This window comes from Nomascus leucogenys, chromosome 13 (genome assembly GCF_006542625.1).
Source record: "Nomascus leucogenys isolate Asia chromosome 13, Asia_NLE_v1, whole genome shotgun sequence".
Lineage (NCBI taxonomy): Eukaryota > Metazoa > Chordata > Mammalia > Primates > Hylobatidae > Nomascus > Nomascus leucogenys.
Window position 1 is genome coordinate 31156645 of NC_044393.1, and position 15728 is coordinate 31172372.

The 15728-nt window shown below is 52.8% G+C and overlaps 1 protein-coding gene across 1 annotated transcript in view; it reads right to left on the bottom strand.

Moving 5' to 3' along the window:
- DNMT3B (DNA methyltransferase 3 beta) overlaps positions 1–11143 on the bottom strand; it is a 49989-nt gene extending 38846 nt beyond the window's left edge. Inside the window, exon 1 of the mRNA XM_030826248.1 lies at positions 11046–11143. The gene's annotated coding sequence lies outside the window, so the exon portion shown is untranslated. The remainder of the gene's footprint in view (positions 1–11045) is intronic.
- Between the last annotated feature and the right edge of the window lie 4585 nt (positions 11144–15728).

Here is a 15728-nt window from a genome sequence, read left to right on the forward strand (position 1 = left end):
TGGCGGGCGCCTGTAGTCCCAGCTACTCGGAGAGGCTGAGGCAGGAGAACGGCGTGAACCCAGGAGGCGGAGCTTGCAGTGAGCTGAGATCGCGCCAATGCACTCCAGTCTGGGTGCCTGGGTGACAGAGCGAGACTCTGTCTCAAAAAAAAAAAAAAAGAAAAGTTCATTTTCTCCCTTTAGTTTGTGGTCTCTCATTTTCCTGTTCCCTTCTGCTCTCTAGATTTAAGGGAGCTTAGTTCTTCTACCAACAGATAAAGGCACAGCATTTTTAGTTGTTTCAACATGGATAGACTTTCAAATAAATTATTTCTATCATAACCAGAAAATATGTCCTTGTACATTATGTATTGAAAATGTAAAAATCACAACACAAAGAAAAGCTAGGCATGTTACGGGCGCGGTGGCTCACGCCTGTAATCCCAGCACTTTGGGAGGCCGAGGCGGGCGGATCACGAGGTCAGGAGATCGAGACCATCCTGGCTAACACAGTGAAACCCTGTCTCTACTAAAAATACAAAAAAATTAGCCGGGCGAGGTGGCGGGTGCCTGTAGTCACAGCTACTCGGGAAGCTGAGAAAGGAGAATGGCGTCAACCCCGGGGGCGGAGCCTGCAGTGAGGCGAGATCACGCCACTGCACTCCAGCCTGGGCAACAGCAAGACTCTGTCTCAAAAAAAAAAAAAAAAAAAAAAAGGCCGGGCGCGGTGGCTCAGGCCTGTAATCCCAGCACTTTGGGAGGCCGAGGCGGGCGGATCACGAGGTCAGGAGATCGAGACCACGGTGTAAACCCCGTCTCTACTAAAAATACAAAAAAATTAGCCGGGCGTGGTGGCGGGCGCCTGTAGTCCCAGCTACTCGGAGAGGCTGAGGCAGGAGAATGGCGTGAACCCGGGAGGCGGAGCTTGCAGTGAGCCGAGATTGCGCCACTGCACTCCAGCCTGGGCGACAGAGCGAGACTCCGTCTCAAAAAAAAAAAAAAAAAAAAAGAAAAGCTAGGCATGTTATATTCACAGCAAAAAAAAAAAAAAAAAAGCCAGGGACAGTGGCTCATGCCTATAACCCCAGCAATGTAGGAGGCCTAGGCAGGAGGATCGCTTGAGCCCAGGAGTTCAAGATCACCCTGGGCAACAAAGTGAGACCCCAACACTACAAAAAAAAAAAATTTAGGCCGGGCATGGTGGCTCATGCCTGTAATCCCAGCACTTTGGGAGGCTGAGGCAGGCCGATCACCTGAGGTCAGGAGTTCGAGACCAGCCTGACCAACATGGAGAAACCCCGTCTCCACTAAAAATACAAAATTAGCCAGGCATGGTGGCACATGCCTGTAATCCCAGCTACTTGGGAGGCTGAGGCAAGAGAATCACTTGAACCCGGGAGGCAGAGGTTATGGTGAACCAAGATCATGCCATTGCACTCCAGCCTGGGTAAAGAGCGAAATTCTGTCTCAAAAGAAAAAAAAAAAAATTTAAGGCCAAGCGTGGTGGCTCAAGCCTATAATTCCAGCACTTTGGGAGGCCGAGGTGGGCAGATCGCTTGAGGTCAGGAGTTCGAGACCAGACTGCCTGGCCAACATGGTGAAACCCCATCTCTATTAAAAATACAAAAACTAGGCCGGGCACTGTGGCTCACGCCTGTAATCCCAGCACTTTGGGAGGCCGAGGTGGGCGGATCACCTGAGGTCAGGAGTTCAAGACCAGCCTGATCACCATGGAGAAACCCCGTCTCTACTTAAAAAAAAAAAAAAAAAAAAAATTAGCTGGGGGTGGTGGCACATGCCTGTAATCCAGCTACTTGGGAGGCTGAGGCAGGAGAATCGCTTGAACCTGGGAGGCAGAGGTTGCGGTGAGCTGAGATCACGCCATTGCATTCCAGCCTGGGCAACAAGAGCGAAAAACTGTCTCAGAAAAAAAAAAAAATTACAAAAACTAGCCTGATGAGGTGGCGGGCACCTGTAATTCCAGCTACTCAGGAGGCTGATGCAGAAGAATCATTTGAACCCAGGAGGTGGAGGTTGCAGTGCGCTGAGATCATGCCATTGCACTCTAGCCTGAGTGACAGAGCGAGACTCTGTCTCAAAAATAAAATTTTTAAATTAACTGAGCATAGTGGTGCACAAGTGCCTGTAGTCGAAGCTACTGGGCAGTGAGGGCTGCAGTGGGAAGACCACTGGAGCATTGGAGTTGAGGCTACAGTGAGCTGTGATTGTAGTACTGAACTCCAGAGACCTGTCTCAAAAAAATTTTTTAAAAGTAAGAAATAGGCCGGGCACGGTGGCTCACGCTTGTAATCCCAGCACTTTGAGAGGCCGAGGCGGGCGGATCACGAGGTCAGGAGATCCAGACCATCCTGGCTAACACGGTGAAACCCCGTCTCTACTAAAAAATAAAAAAATAAAAAAATTAGCTGGGCGTGGTGGCGGGCGCCTATAGTCCCAGCTACTCGGGAGGCTGAGGAAGGACAATGGCGCAAACCTGGGAGGCGGAGCTTGCAGGGAGCCCAGATGGCGCAACTGCACTCCAGCCTGGGCGACAGAGCGAGACTCAGTCTCAAAAAAAAAAAAAAAAAGTAAGAAATAACTGCTAGTACGTGTCACAACACAAATAAATCTCAAATATCTCAAAGTAAGTAAAAGAATCCAGATGCAAAGGGCTATATAATATATGGTTCCCGCTTGAATTAAGGAGGCGGAAGTTGCAATGTGCCAAATCGTGCCACTGCACTCCAGCCTGGGCAACAGAGTGAGATGCTGTCTCAAAAATAATAATAATAATGTACGATTCCATTTATATGACATTCTGGAAAAAGCAGTACTGCAGAGACAGAAAACAAACCTAGAGAAGGAAAAAAGAAATGTCAAAATTAAGGCCTACAGATAAGGGAACTGCATATACACAAATGGCTTTAAAAGAAGCCCATGATCTCACATAAAAAACACTTTTCAAAAACTGTCCACAATTACCTAGTGGGGGCTCAGATCTGCCCGCCTCAAGGGTCAAGAAGCAGGCCTGCAAAACAGTCAGCTGCACCCACAGAGAGCACCAAAGCATCTTAACCCAGCACATCTTGTGTGTCCTGCCAGTTCTGTGGATTCAGCCAGGTGCTGGCAGAGGTTTTGGAAAGAAATTTCCAACAGTGGACCAGGCATGTTGGCTCACGCCTGTAATCCCAGTACTTTGGGTGGCTGAGAGGCGGGCGGATCACGAGGTCAGGAGATCAAGACCATCCTGGCGAACATGGTGAAACCCCCTCTCTACTAAAAATACAAATAATTAGCCGGGCGAGGTGGTGGGCACCTGTAGTACCAGCTACTGGGGAGGCTGAGGCAGGAGAATGGCGTGAACCCAGGAGGCAGAGCTTGCAGTGAGCCGAGATCAAGATCGTGCCACTGCACTCCAGCCTGGGCAACAGAGTGAGACTCCATCTCAAAAAAAAAAAAGAAATTTGCAACAGTGTTTTAATGCAGTTCTACTCCTTGCTAGTTGTGTGGTTGTAGTAACAATCATATTTAGTACTTTTATTTTATTTTATTTTTTTGAGACAGAGTCTCGCTCTGTCGCCCAGGCTGGAGTGCAGTGGCGCAATCTCGGCTCACTGCAAGCTCCGCCTCCCAGGTTCATGCCATTCTCCTGCCTCAGCCTCTCCGACTAGCTGGGACTACAGGTGCCCGCCACCACGCCTGGCTAATTTTTTGTATTTTTAGTAGATATGGGGTTTCACCGTGGTCTCGATATCCTGACCTCGTTATCCGCCCGCCTCGGCCTCCCAAAGTGCTGGGATTACAAGCGTGAGCCACCAAGCCCGGCCTAATCATATTTAGTACTGAGCAGTTCCCCTAATTCAGCATCCTGCTTACAGCTCAGCATGTAACATCCTAGGGCAACATGAGGACACAGGTGATGTTTGCAAATTCACCCAAGGACTTGGGAAAGCCAGTGCCTAAGCTTGAGGCTCTTCCTCCAGTGCCACTGTCAGGGTAGGGCTTCCTTACCCATGGTGCCAAACAACTCCCAGAGTCAGAGAAAATGGCTTGCCTGGAATATAATGAACACTTAAGTCTTCATCACAACCATCTTTTCACAAAAGAGGGGGGGCCTGTAGCTGGCTCAGTGGGACCCTAGTTAGTGCCTCCCCATTCCCATCTCCAGAGCCTCCTGTATCCATTCAGATATGAGTTCTACTAGGCTTCAGAAACCATGATAGTAATTAGGAATCAAAGGCAGGCAAGGGACCAGACACGGTGGCTCACACCTGTAATCCCACCACTTTGGGATTACACTTGAGCCTAGGAATTTGAGACCAGCCTGGGCAACATAGCGAGAGCCTATCTCTATAAAAAATTTTAAAATTAGCCAGGCACGGTGGCTCATGCCTGTAATCCCAGCACTTTGGGAGGCCGAGGCGGGTGGATCACCTGAGATGGGGAATTCGAGACCAGCCTGACCAACGTGGAGAAACACCATCTCTACTAAAACTACAAAATTAGCTGGGAATGGTCGTGCATGCCTGTAATCCCAGCTACTCGGGAGGCTGAGTCAGGAGAATCACTTGAACCCAGGAGGCGGGGGTTGCGGTGAGCCAAGATCCCACCATTGCACTCCAGCCTGGGCGAGAAGAGCGAAACTCTGTCTCCAAAAAAAAAATTTAAAATTAGCCAAGCCTGGTGGCTCTCACCTGTAGTCCTAGCTACTCAGGAGGTGACTGAGGTGGGAGGATCACTTGACCCAGGAGTTCAAGGCTGCAGTAAGCTGTGATTGCACCACTGCACTCCAGTCTAAGCAACAGAGTGAGCCATGTTGCCATGCTGCCAGGGCCCATCACTGTACTGGCCGCAGCAAACGCCCTACAAAGGCATCAGCACTTCTGCTGGAGCTGGGGCCCAGTGGCAGCCTGGGTTCCAGCCCCAGCTCTGGCCCCAGAACACACACATACAACAGGACACAAATGCTGCTGGAATCCAGGAAGAGCCTACTAAGAGACAGGCCTGCTTCCAAAGAAAGAGTTAGACCCTTGACTCCCAAGTCCCCTCCCTCAGCCTGCTGCTCTGGAGACAACCACTCTTCTTCAGCCACGCAGGCTGAGGCTCTGGACAAGAACACGAGACAGCGGGGCACACAGGCTCACACCTGTAGTCCCAGCACTTTTGGAGACTGAGGCAGGATTGCTTGAGCCCAGGAGTTTGAGACCAGCTGGGGCAACATAGTGAGACTTTAATGTTTCTACAAAAAATTTTAAAAATTAGATGGGCCTGGTGGCACGTGACTAAGGTCCCAGCTACTCAGCAGACTGAAGTGGGAGGATACTGGAATGAGCCCAGGAGTTCAAGGCTGCAGTGAGCTATGATCGCACCACTGTACTCCAGCCTGGGTGACAATGCAAGACTTGTCTCAAAAGAAATAATTAAAAAAAAAAAAAAAAACACAAGAGCTTACAGACTGGGACAAGTGGAGGAACAGATGCCAGACTGAGACCTCGTCAGTCTCCTGGCCCTGTAGCCAGACCTCCAGGGCAAGGTACTGGAAAACTGAGTATCCCTTAATATTGGAGGGAACACAAGGGAACACTAAACTCTACAATATTCTCAGGCAGATAAATGATGCTGTGGCCATAAAACAAGACAAGGACGCCATTAAAAATTGAATTTGGGCCAGGCACGGTGGCTCACGCCTGTAATCCCAGCACTTTGGGAGGGAGGCTGAGGTGGGCAGATCGCCTGAGGTTGGGAGTTCGAGACCAGCCTGACCAATATGGAGAAACCCCGTCTCTACTAAAAAAATACAAAATTAGCCAGGCATGCACCACCATGCCTGTAGTCCCAGGTACTCAGGAGGCTGACAGAGGAGAATCACTTGAACCAGGGAGGCGGAGGATGCAGTGAGCCGAGATCATGCCATTGCACTCCAACCTGGGTGACAAGAGCAAAACTCCATCTCAAAAAATAAAAATAATTAAAAAAATTGAATTTGGGTGTGTTGGCTCATGTCTATAATCCCAGCACTTTGGGAGGATGAGGAGGATAGATTGCTTGAGCCCAGGAGACTAGCTTGGGCAATGAGGTGAAATCCCATCTTTACAAAACATACAAAAATTGGCCAGGCATTGTGGTGCATGCCTGTAGTCCCAGCTACTCCGGAGGTTGAGGCATGAGAATTGCTTGAACCTGGGAGGCAGAGGTTGCAATGAGCTGAGATCGCGCCACTGCGCTCCAACCTGGGCAACAGAGCGAGACTGTCTCAAAATATAAATAAGTAAATAAAAAATAAACTAGAGCAGAGGTCACACCTATACTATTTTGTTTGAATGAATGAAAATATGTGAGTGAAGCCGGGCGCGGTGGCTCATGCTTGTAATCCCAGCACTTTGGGAGGCCGAGGCGGGCGGATCACGAGGTCAGGAGATCGAGACCACGGTGAAACCCCGTCTCTACTAAAAATACAAAAAATTAGCCGGGCGTGGTGGCGGGCGCCTGTAGTCCCAGCTACTCGGAGAGGCTGAGGCAGGAGAATGGCGTGAACCTGGGAGGCGGAGCTTGCAGTGAGCCGAGATTGCACCACTGCACTCCAGCCTGGGCCACAGAGCGAGACTCCGTCTCAAAAAAAAAAAGAAAGAAAGAAAATATGTGAGTGAAAAGTGACTTGGAGGCCATGTATGCTAGCTCACACCTGTAATCCCAAAAGCCTTTGGAAGGCTGAGGCAGAAGGATCGTTGAACCCAGGCTTTCAAGGTTAGCCTTGGCAACATAGCAAGACCTTATCCTTATAAAAAAAAATTTAAGCATATCTATATCTATGTAGATATAGATATATACACATAATTTTTTATTTGAGACAGGGTCTCCCTCTGTCGCCCAGGCTGGAGAACAGTGGCAGGATCTCAGCTCACTGCAAACTCCGCCTCCTAGGTTCAAGCAATTCTCGTGCCTCAGCCTCCGAGTAGCACGGATTACAGGCATGCGCAAACACGCCTGGCTACTTTTTGTATTTTTTGTAGAGTCACGGTTTCATATTGGCCAGGCTGGTCTTGAACTCCTGGCCTTAAGTGATCCTCCAGCCTCAGTCTCCCACGTGCTGGGATTATGGGTGAGGCAGCACCCATATAAAAGCATGGCCGGGCCGGGTGCGGTGGCTCACGCTTGTAATCCCAGCACTTTGGGAGGCCGAGGCGGGCGGATCACGAGGTCAGGAGATCAAGACCACGGTGAAACCCCGTCTCTACTAAAAAATACAAAAAATTAGCCGGGCGTGGTGGCAGGCGCCTGTAGTCCCAGCTACTCGGAGAGGCTGAGGCAGGAGAATGGCGTGAACCCGGGAGGCGGAGCTTGCAGTGAGCCGAGATCGCGCCACTGCACTCCAGCCTGGGCGACAGAGCAAGACTCCGTCTCAAAAAAAAAGAAAAAAAAAAAAAAGCATGGCCGGGCACAGTGGCTCACGCCTGTAATCCCAGCACTTTGGGAGGCCAAGGCGGGCAGATCAGGAGGTTAGGAGATCGAGACCATCCTGGCGAACACAGTGAAACCCCGTCTCTACTAAAAATACAAAAAATATTAGCCGGGCATGGTGGCAGGCGCCTGTAGTCCCAGCTACTTGGGAGGCTGAGGCCGGAGAATGGCATGAACCCGAGGGGCGGAGCTTGCAGTGAGTGGAGATCGCGCCACTGCACTCCAGCCTGGGCGACAGAGGGAGACTCTGTCTCAAAACAAAAAATAAATAAAAATGAAAAAAATAAATAAATAAAAAGCAGCCGGGTCTAACAGCCACGCCCATAATCCCAACACTTTGGGAAGCCGAGGCGGGTGAATCACTTGAGGTCAGGAGTTTGAGATCGGCCTTGCCAACATGATGAAACCGCATCTCAACTAAAGATACAAAAATTAGCCAGGCGTGGTGGTGTGTGCATATAATCCCAGCTACTGGGAAGGTTGAGGCAGGAGAATTGCTTGAACCCGGGAGGCGGAGGTTGCAGTGAGCTGAGATCACATCACTGCACTCCAGCCTGGGTGACAAAGCAAAACTGTCTCAAAAAAAAAAAAAGAAAAAACGAGAAAGAAAATGCTCACCACCAAGATGTAATAGTACCTGTATCTTCCAGAACCTCAGTTCTATCACCTGTAAAAGGGTCCCAGTGAGAACATGAGCTCCTCAGCAAAGGGGAGACAGGTCTGCTCAGCCTCTTTTTACAAGATAGTGGCCTGCACATGAAATGAATTCCACACTTCACCAGCCCTGGTCCACCGTGAAACTGGAAATCATCCTGAAAATTCATGATTTAAAAGAAGGCTGGGCGCGGTGGCTCACGCTTGTAATCCCAGCACTTTGGGAGGCCGAGGCGGGCAGATCGCGAGGTCAGGAGATCGAGACCACAGTGAAACCCCGTCTCTACTAAAAATACAAAAAATTAGCCGGGCGTGGTGGCGGGCGCCTGTAGTCCCAGCTACTCGGAGAGGCTGAGGCAGGAGAATGGCGTGAACCTGGGAGGCGGAGCTTGCAGTGAGCCGAGATGGCGCCACTGCACTCCAGCCTGGGTGACAGAGCTGGACTCAGTCTCAAAAAAAGAAAAGGAAAAAAACTCCACTCAATTAGTAGTATGTGCCTGGGCTAAGGACTGGTGTCGGGGGGAGAGCGCACAACCTCCAACCTCTGAAAAGTTTCACATTGAGCTGAAACTGGAAAAGGCGTCTAAGCCTGGAGGTGAGGCAGCCGGCCTAAGAGCTGGTCTAGGAAAAGGAATCCCAAGGTAAGTTTTCCTTGAAGAACTTGCCCAAGTCCCCCACTGGAAGCAGGTCCATGGGGCTGCAATAATGAGGGGCGACAGGCGCCTCTGGATCACAGGCCCCACGTGGCTGGAGGAAGGGAAGGAAGCAGCCTCTCAACCCCACCTCCCTTGCTCCTCCCTTAGACCCCTGCAGCTCCCAGCTACCGTCTTCCCCTCCCCCCATCCTTTGGGGGTTATGTCTACGACTTTAAGAGCAGGATGCCACTGGCCCCAGTCCTTGTCCCTTTGTCTCAGCGCTCTCCACCCCAATGGGAAAAGGTAAAGGATCTCACTTAGTTCTGCAATTACACCTTTGCAGTAGGCCCCCATGCGTGGCAGGGAGGGCTTTAAAAACGGCCCCAACCCTTATAAAACAAAACCAAACTCCGTTCGAAAGGGAACAAAGGCGGTTCTTCCTGCCAACTCCCTAATCGTGGACAATGATTGAGAAAAGCTTTCAGAACTGAGAAAGAAATTGACCACCTTCGTGAAGGCAGGAAAAGGAGAGGCTGGCAGGGGTGCCTCCCTCCATCCCCAAATCTCAGGAATGGCCACCCTAAAATGAGGGGTTATTGGTTATTAAGTACAGACATCAACACCATGTGCTGACCCTACACAGGCACTATCCCACTGCCTCTTTACCCAGGCCGAATGTGGTAGAGGCTATTACGCCTCTACATCTGAGGAAGATCAAGGGCTGAAGAGGTTAATTCACGCATAACACTGGTTTCATCCTTACACAACCCTATTAGTAGGACTATTGCTAATTCACAGATGTAATAATTAAGGAACGGAGAGCAATGAACTTGGCGAGACAGGGTTTAAATACATGCTGAAGAACTAAGAATTATGCTTCCCTAAGGAAGGAAGCTTGCTTAGCCCGTGTGCTAGCTAGTGATTCCAACAATGGCAAACATGTATTGAGTGCTTGCTGTATACCAACCCTATAAACTAAGCACCGTCATCTCAACTCTGGAAAAATCAAGCCCGCACCTGGCGTTTCCAAGGTGGGTGAACAAGAAGCCCCAGCAGGCCTGGTAGAGGAGATAATAGCTGTCTCCCAAAAACTGCCACCCATCCGCCAAAACCCACCGCACCCAGAACTCAGGAGGCAACTCAAAGTTCATACTCTGCCCTTAATTCCCTTTAATTCAAACACTTCCCAGCTTCGAGGGAGGGTGGAAACACGGGGGCCCAGCGAGCCTCTCTCCTAGACCAGGGGAGAAAAAGGGAGCAGGGAGGACCGGAGGCGCGGGCAAGAACTGGGCTCGGATCTCCATCCACAGGTGAGATCCTCCAGCCGGGAGCCTGGGCCCAAAGGCAGCGCAGTCTTACAACTTGTTAGGTCTTTCTCCGCTTCTAATTTCTCCCCGATAAAGTGGGGCTTGATACACCCTCCCCATGCAACCACGAGCCGGGAAGCTTATCTTCCAGGAGCTGGTGCTAGAGGTTTTGCGGCCTTAGTGTGCGAGTCTGGGAAATGGGGCCAGCCGCACACGTGAGTTAGGCTAAGAATGGAAAGTAAGACCCCAGGGTAGGCGGCGTGGCCGGGGCAGGGAGGCGCCGCCCCTCCGCCCGGCTCCTCCCGGGCCAGGTGTGCACAGGCAGAGGGCAGCCCCGCTGCGCCCCGCGCTTGGTGGCTCAGCTCGGGAGCACCCCGGGAGGTCGCCCTCTGCCTCACGCCCTCCACGCGCGCACACCCCAGCCCGCGCGAATCTAAGCCCACACTCACCAGCTCTTTCCTAAAGCTGGGATTGGGGGAAGGGACAGCGCCTCGCCTGAAGACCCCACATCCCAGTTGCAAGGGGCGGACGCCCACCTGCATGGCAGAAACCCCTCCTCACCTCCTCCGCCCCTTAACTTTTCCCAAGGCAGAGGCCAGGTGAGTACACCCCCTGCTCATGACCAAAGCCACTGTTCATGCTCTCGACGGACATCTCCCCCTCGAGTCTGGATCCCGGGAAGCCAGCGCGTCCCCCTCCCTGAGAGCAAGCTTCTCTCCTCTTCGGGCTCCTGGAGGCAGCAGACGCGTCCCTTCCTCTCGTATCTCCGGTCCCCGTCAGACGTATGTCCCCTGCATCCCACCCGCTGCCCTCGTTCCACCCCAAGCAGGGTCCGTGGACGTTTCCTCACCCCCCAAACCCAACCCGGTCTCCAGCCCGGCGGGAACCCCTCCTCGGGAGGTCCCTGGAGAGGGTCTCTCCCCGGCAGCTTCGGGAGCCCCCGCAGTCCCCTCCTCTAGCAGCCCTCGAAGCAGCCGGCGGCCGAGCCTCCCCGGGGCCCCGGGGCGCTCACCTGCCGCAGGGCTGGCTCGGGCGCGGCTGGGCGGCGAAGCCGCGGGTCGGGGCTGGCTGGCGGGAGGCCGGCGGGCGGCCGTACAGGGCGCCGGGCTCGCGAATCTCCGGCGCCGATCGCCGAGCTAGGTTTACTTGGGCCACTTAACCCCAGCGCTGCCGGCCGGGCAGCTTTGCCGCCCGCTCGCCCGACCGCCAGGGAGCCGGTCCCGTCCGTCGGGGGACGCTCGGAGCGTCCACGCGGGCTGCGGCCGCGGAGCCGTGAGCGGCAGCTGCGAGGAAGCGGCGCGGGCCGTACGGGGCAGCGGGAGTGGGTGGGGAGGGGGCGGTGCCGACTCCCCTTGTAGCCCCGGCCCTGCCCTCGCCCCGCCCCCGCCCGGGGGCGCCCCCGCCGCAGCCACTCAGATCCCCGCCCGGGCGCGGGGGGTACGGGGGGGGCGGGGACGAGGGAAATTTGAAATCGCTTGGAGCCTCCCCTCCGCCCCTCTCTGCGGGCTCCGCCCTCTGGCCCCCTGCCCTCCCAACCCCGGGCCAGTGAAATCACCCTGGGGGATCAGAAGCCCTAAGCGGGAGGGGTGGGGTCAGACGTCCAAAACCAGACTCCTTCTGGGGCCCTTTTTCCCGGGCTCCTTTCAACCCGAACGGAGACACACACAGGCCTGGAGGCGGGTGCTCAGAGAGGGCAGGGCCCCCACTGTAGTCACACAGCACCAGAGTCTCCGCTTTAACCCCCACCTCCAGCCGCGGTGCCACCGGGGCGCCGCGGAGCCCCTGCGTGTCATCCTGCTTTGGACCCTCTGCCTCGCCCTTCCTCCCTTCCTTCCACCCAGCCCGGCCTTTGTCAGCCATCTTGAAGGGAGAGGAGGGCAGGGGAGGGAAAAGAAGACCAGCGGGTCTCTGGCTACCTGGGTTCCAGACCCTGCAGGCATGGACGGACTGAGGGAGAAGCCGCCCTCAGCAGGTCTCCCCACCTCTGCCCTGAAATGACCATTGAACCACTGGAAAACAGCACTTCCTAAAATTTATCTGACCTGCGACTTACATATTTGCTTGTTTACCTGCTTGTGGTCTGTCTCCACGCAGTAAACTAAGGACAGGATCTCAGTAGATGCTCAATAAATATGTGTTGAATGAATGAATGATTTATATCGCCTACAAGCCCCTATAGGAGCCTCCCCTTTCAAGGTATCTACTACCTTAACCCCTCTCTGTCTTCATTCCAACTTCTCTGCTGCTCCTCAATACACCAAGCGTTTCCTTGTGATGGTGACTTTGACCTCACTGTTCCCTACACCTGAACATTTCTTGCCCAGATCTTTGCAGGACCAGATTCTTACCCCTCAGTTTTCTCCCAAAAGGTCACTTTCTGGAGAGGCTTTTCCCGATTACTCCACCTGAAGTCTCCCCTGCCCATCACCCCTATCCTATTTCATTCTGTTCCTAGCACTTACCGCGATCTGAAATTGTTTTGCATATCTGTTTTCCTGTTTACATCCCCCTACACACACACACACACACACACACACACACACACACACACACACACTATGGGAGCAGAAACCACATCTGTATGCGTCCCCAAGTGCTTATAGTGGATGGGGGATGCATCAAAAAGAGCTCAATACAAGTTTGTTGAATGAATGGGCATGGGTTTCCTGCCTTCTGGGCTCCAGCTCCCTGAGTTACTCCACAGCTTTCTCCCTGTATCTCTTACCAGGTGAGTAAATGAGTGAAGGGTTAATTCTTTGGATGCTGCAAAAGTGTCTATACTTACTGGATCTTATTCTACCTAAGAGCTTGGGGAGAGACTAGGGAGATACCAGAGAGAAACGGGCTAAGCTCAGCGCCCTGCCTGGCGCCCAGCAGGGCCTCTTGTGAATGAACAGCAGGACTCCTTGGCTTTCTGGCACAAACATACAAATTGGTGTCCAGTCCATTGGTGCAGGAAGAAGGGGGTCTCTGGAGAGGGCCTCTAGCTTGTCTCCACCATCTGGGGCATATCTTTTTTTTTTTTTTTTTTTTTTTTTTGAGGCAGAGTCTCGATCTGTCACCCAGGCTGGAGTGCAATCACGCGATCTCCGCTCACTGCTACCTCTGCCTCCTGGGTTCAATCTCCTGCCTCAGCCTCCCAGGTAGCTCGGATTACAAGCGCCTGCCACCACGCCTGGCTAATTTTTTGTATTTTTAGTAGAGACAGGGTTTTGCCATGTTGGCCAGGCTGGTCTGGAACTCCTGACCTCAGGTGATCTACCCGCCTCGGCCTCCCAAAGTGCTGGGATTACAGGCATGAGCCACCATGCCCAGCCTGGGGCTGTTATTAGAAAGAAAACAACATATATAAACAGGTCTGAAGCTGGGCGCGGTGGCTCACCCCTGTAATCCCAGCAATTTGGGAGGCTGAGGCAGGTGAATCACAAGGTCGGGAGTTCAAGACCAGCCTGGCTAACATGGGGAAACCCTGTCTCTTCTAAAAATACAAAAAATTAGCCAGGCGTACGGCCAGGCACGGTGGCTCACGCCTGTAATCCCAGCACTTTGGGAGGCCAAGGCGGGCGGATCACAAGGTCAGGAGATCAAGACCATCCTGGCTAACACGGTGAAACCCCATCTCTACTAAAAATACAAAAAATTAGCCGGGCGAGGTGGCAGGTGCCTGTAGTCCCAGCTACGCGGGAGGCTGAGGCAGGAGAATGGCGTGAACCCCGGGGGGCAGAGCCTGCAGTGAGCCGAGATCGCGCCACTGCACTCCAGCCTGGGTGAAAGAGCGAGACACTGTCTCAAAAAAAAAAAAAAAAAAAAAAAAATTAGCCGGGCGTAGTGGCGGGCGCCTGTAATCTCAGCTACTCGGCAGGCTGAGGCAGGGGAATAGGTTGAACCTGGTATGCGGAGGTTGCAGTGAGCCGAGATCACTCCACTGCACTCCAGCCTGGGCAACAGAGGGAGACTCCATCTCATAAAGATAAAAATAAAATAAATAAACAGGTCTATGGGGAGGGCTCCTGGGCCTCTGTGTCTGAACACTAAGCTAGGAACCCACAGATAAATCCTGTGTCCTGAATTCTGGTAGAGGATGCCTGTGCCACCAGCAGGAACTCCGGGGAGGCCTAGTTCAGATGCCAAAGGGCTGGATTTTCTGGGACCACCTAAACCCAGGAAGAAAAAGCAGAAGGTTGGGTGAGCAGGTGGTCTCAGTCCCATCATTTGGGAAGGAGCAGGAATGTTGGGAGAATGGGTAGAAAAATGGCCTGATATCTCCCCAGGGCACAGAACTTCTTTTTTTTTTTTTTTTTGAGACGGAGTCTCGCTCCTTTGCCCAGGCTGGTGTGGTGCAATGGCTCGATCTCGGCTCACTTCAAGCTCCGCCTCCCAGGTTCACCCCATTCTTCTGCCTCAGCCTCCCGAGTAGCTGGGACCACAGGCACCCGCCACCACGGCTGGCTAATTTTTTTGTATTTTTAGTAGAGACAGTGTTTCACCGTGTTAGCCAAGATGGTCTCGATCTCCTGACCTCGTGATCTCCCCGCCTTGGCCTCCCAAAGTGCTGGGATTACAGGCGTGAGCCACTGCGCCCGGCCCCCACAGAACTTCTTTACAGTTGTTTTTTTGAGACAGAGTCTTGCTCTGCCACCCAGGCTGGAGTGCAGTGGTGTGATCTCAGCTCACTGCAACTTCCGCCTCCCAGGTTCAAGCAATTCTCCTGCCTCAGCCTCCTGAGTAGCTGGGATTACAGGCATGTGCCACCATGCCCAGCTAATTTTTGTTTGTTTTTGACTAGAGAAGGTTTTCACCACGTTGGCCAGGCTGGTCTGGAACTCCTGACCTCATGATCCACCTGCCTTGGCCTCCCAAAGTAATGGGATTACAGGCCACTGCCGTCCAGGCTTTTTTTACAATTTTCAAAGTGCATTGATCAAATTCATCATCTCATCTAAGCCTCGCTGCCACCCATGAGGATGTGAGGCAAGGAGAACTGGAGGCCCCATTTCTTTACTTTTTTTTTTTTTTTTTTGAGACGGAGTCTCGCTCTGTCGCCCAGGCTGGAGTGCAGTGGCGCAATCTCAGCTCACTGCAAGCTCTGCCTCCCGGGTTCACGCCATTCTCCTGCCTCAGCCTCCGGAGGAGCTGGGACTACAGGCGCCCGCCACCACGCCCGGCTAATTTTTTTTTTTTTTTGTATTTTTAGTACAGACCGGGTTTCACTGTGTTAGCCAGGATGGTCTCGATCTCCTGACCTCAGGATCCGCCCGCCTCAGTGGAGGCCCCATTTCAGATGAGACTGAGGCCCAGAGAAGGAAGGGATTACACAGAGTGAGTCAGCTGTGTAATCAAACCTTGACTGAGCACCTACTGTGTGGTCACCTTGCAGTGTTTACTTAAAATTGTATTTTAGGCCAGGCGCGGTGGCTCACGCTTGTAATCCCAGCACTTTGGGAGGCCGAGGCGGGCAGATCACGAGGTCAGGAGATCGAGACCACGGTGAAACCCCGTCTCTACTAAAAATACAAAAAATTAGCTGGGCGTGGTGGCAGGCGCCTGTAGTCCCAGCTACTTGGAGAGGCTGAGGCAGGAGAATGGCGTGAACCCGGGAGGTGGAGCTTGCAGTGAGCCAAGATTGCACCACTGCACTCCAGCCTGGGCAACAGAGCGAGACTCCATCTCAAAAAAAAAAAAAAAAGAAAATTTT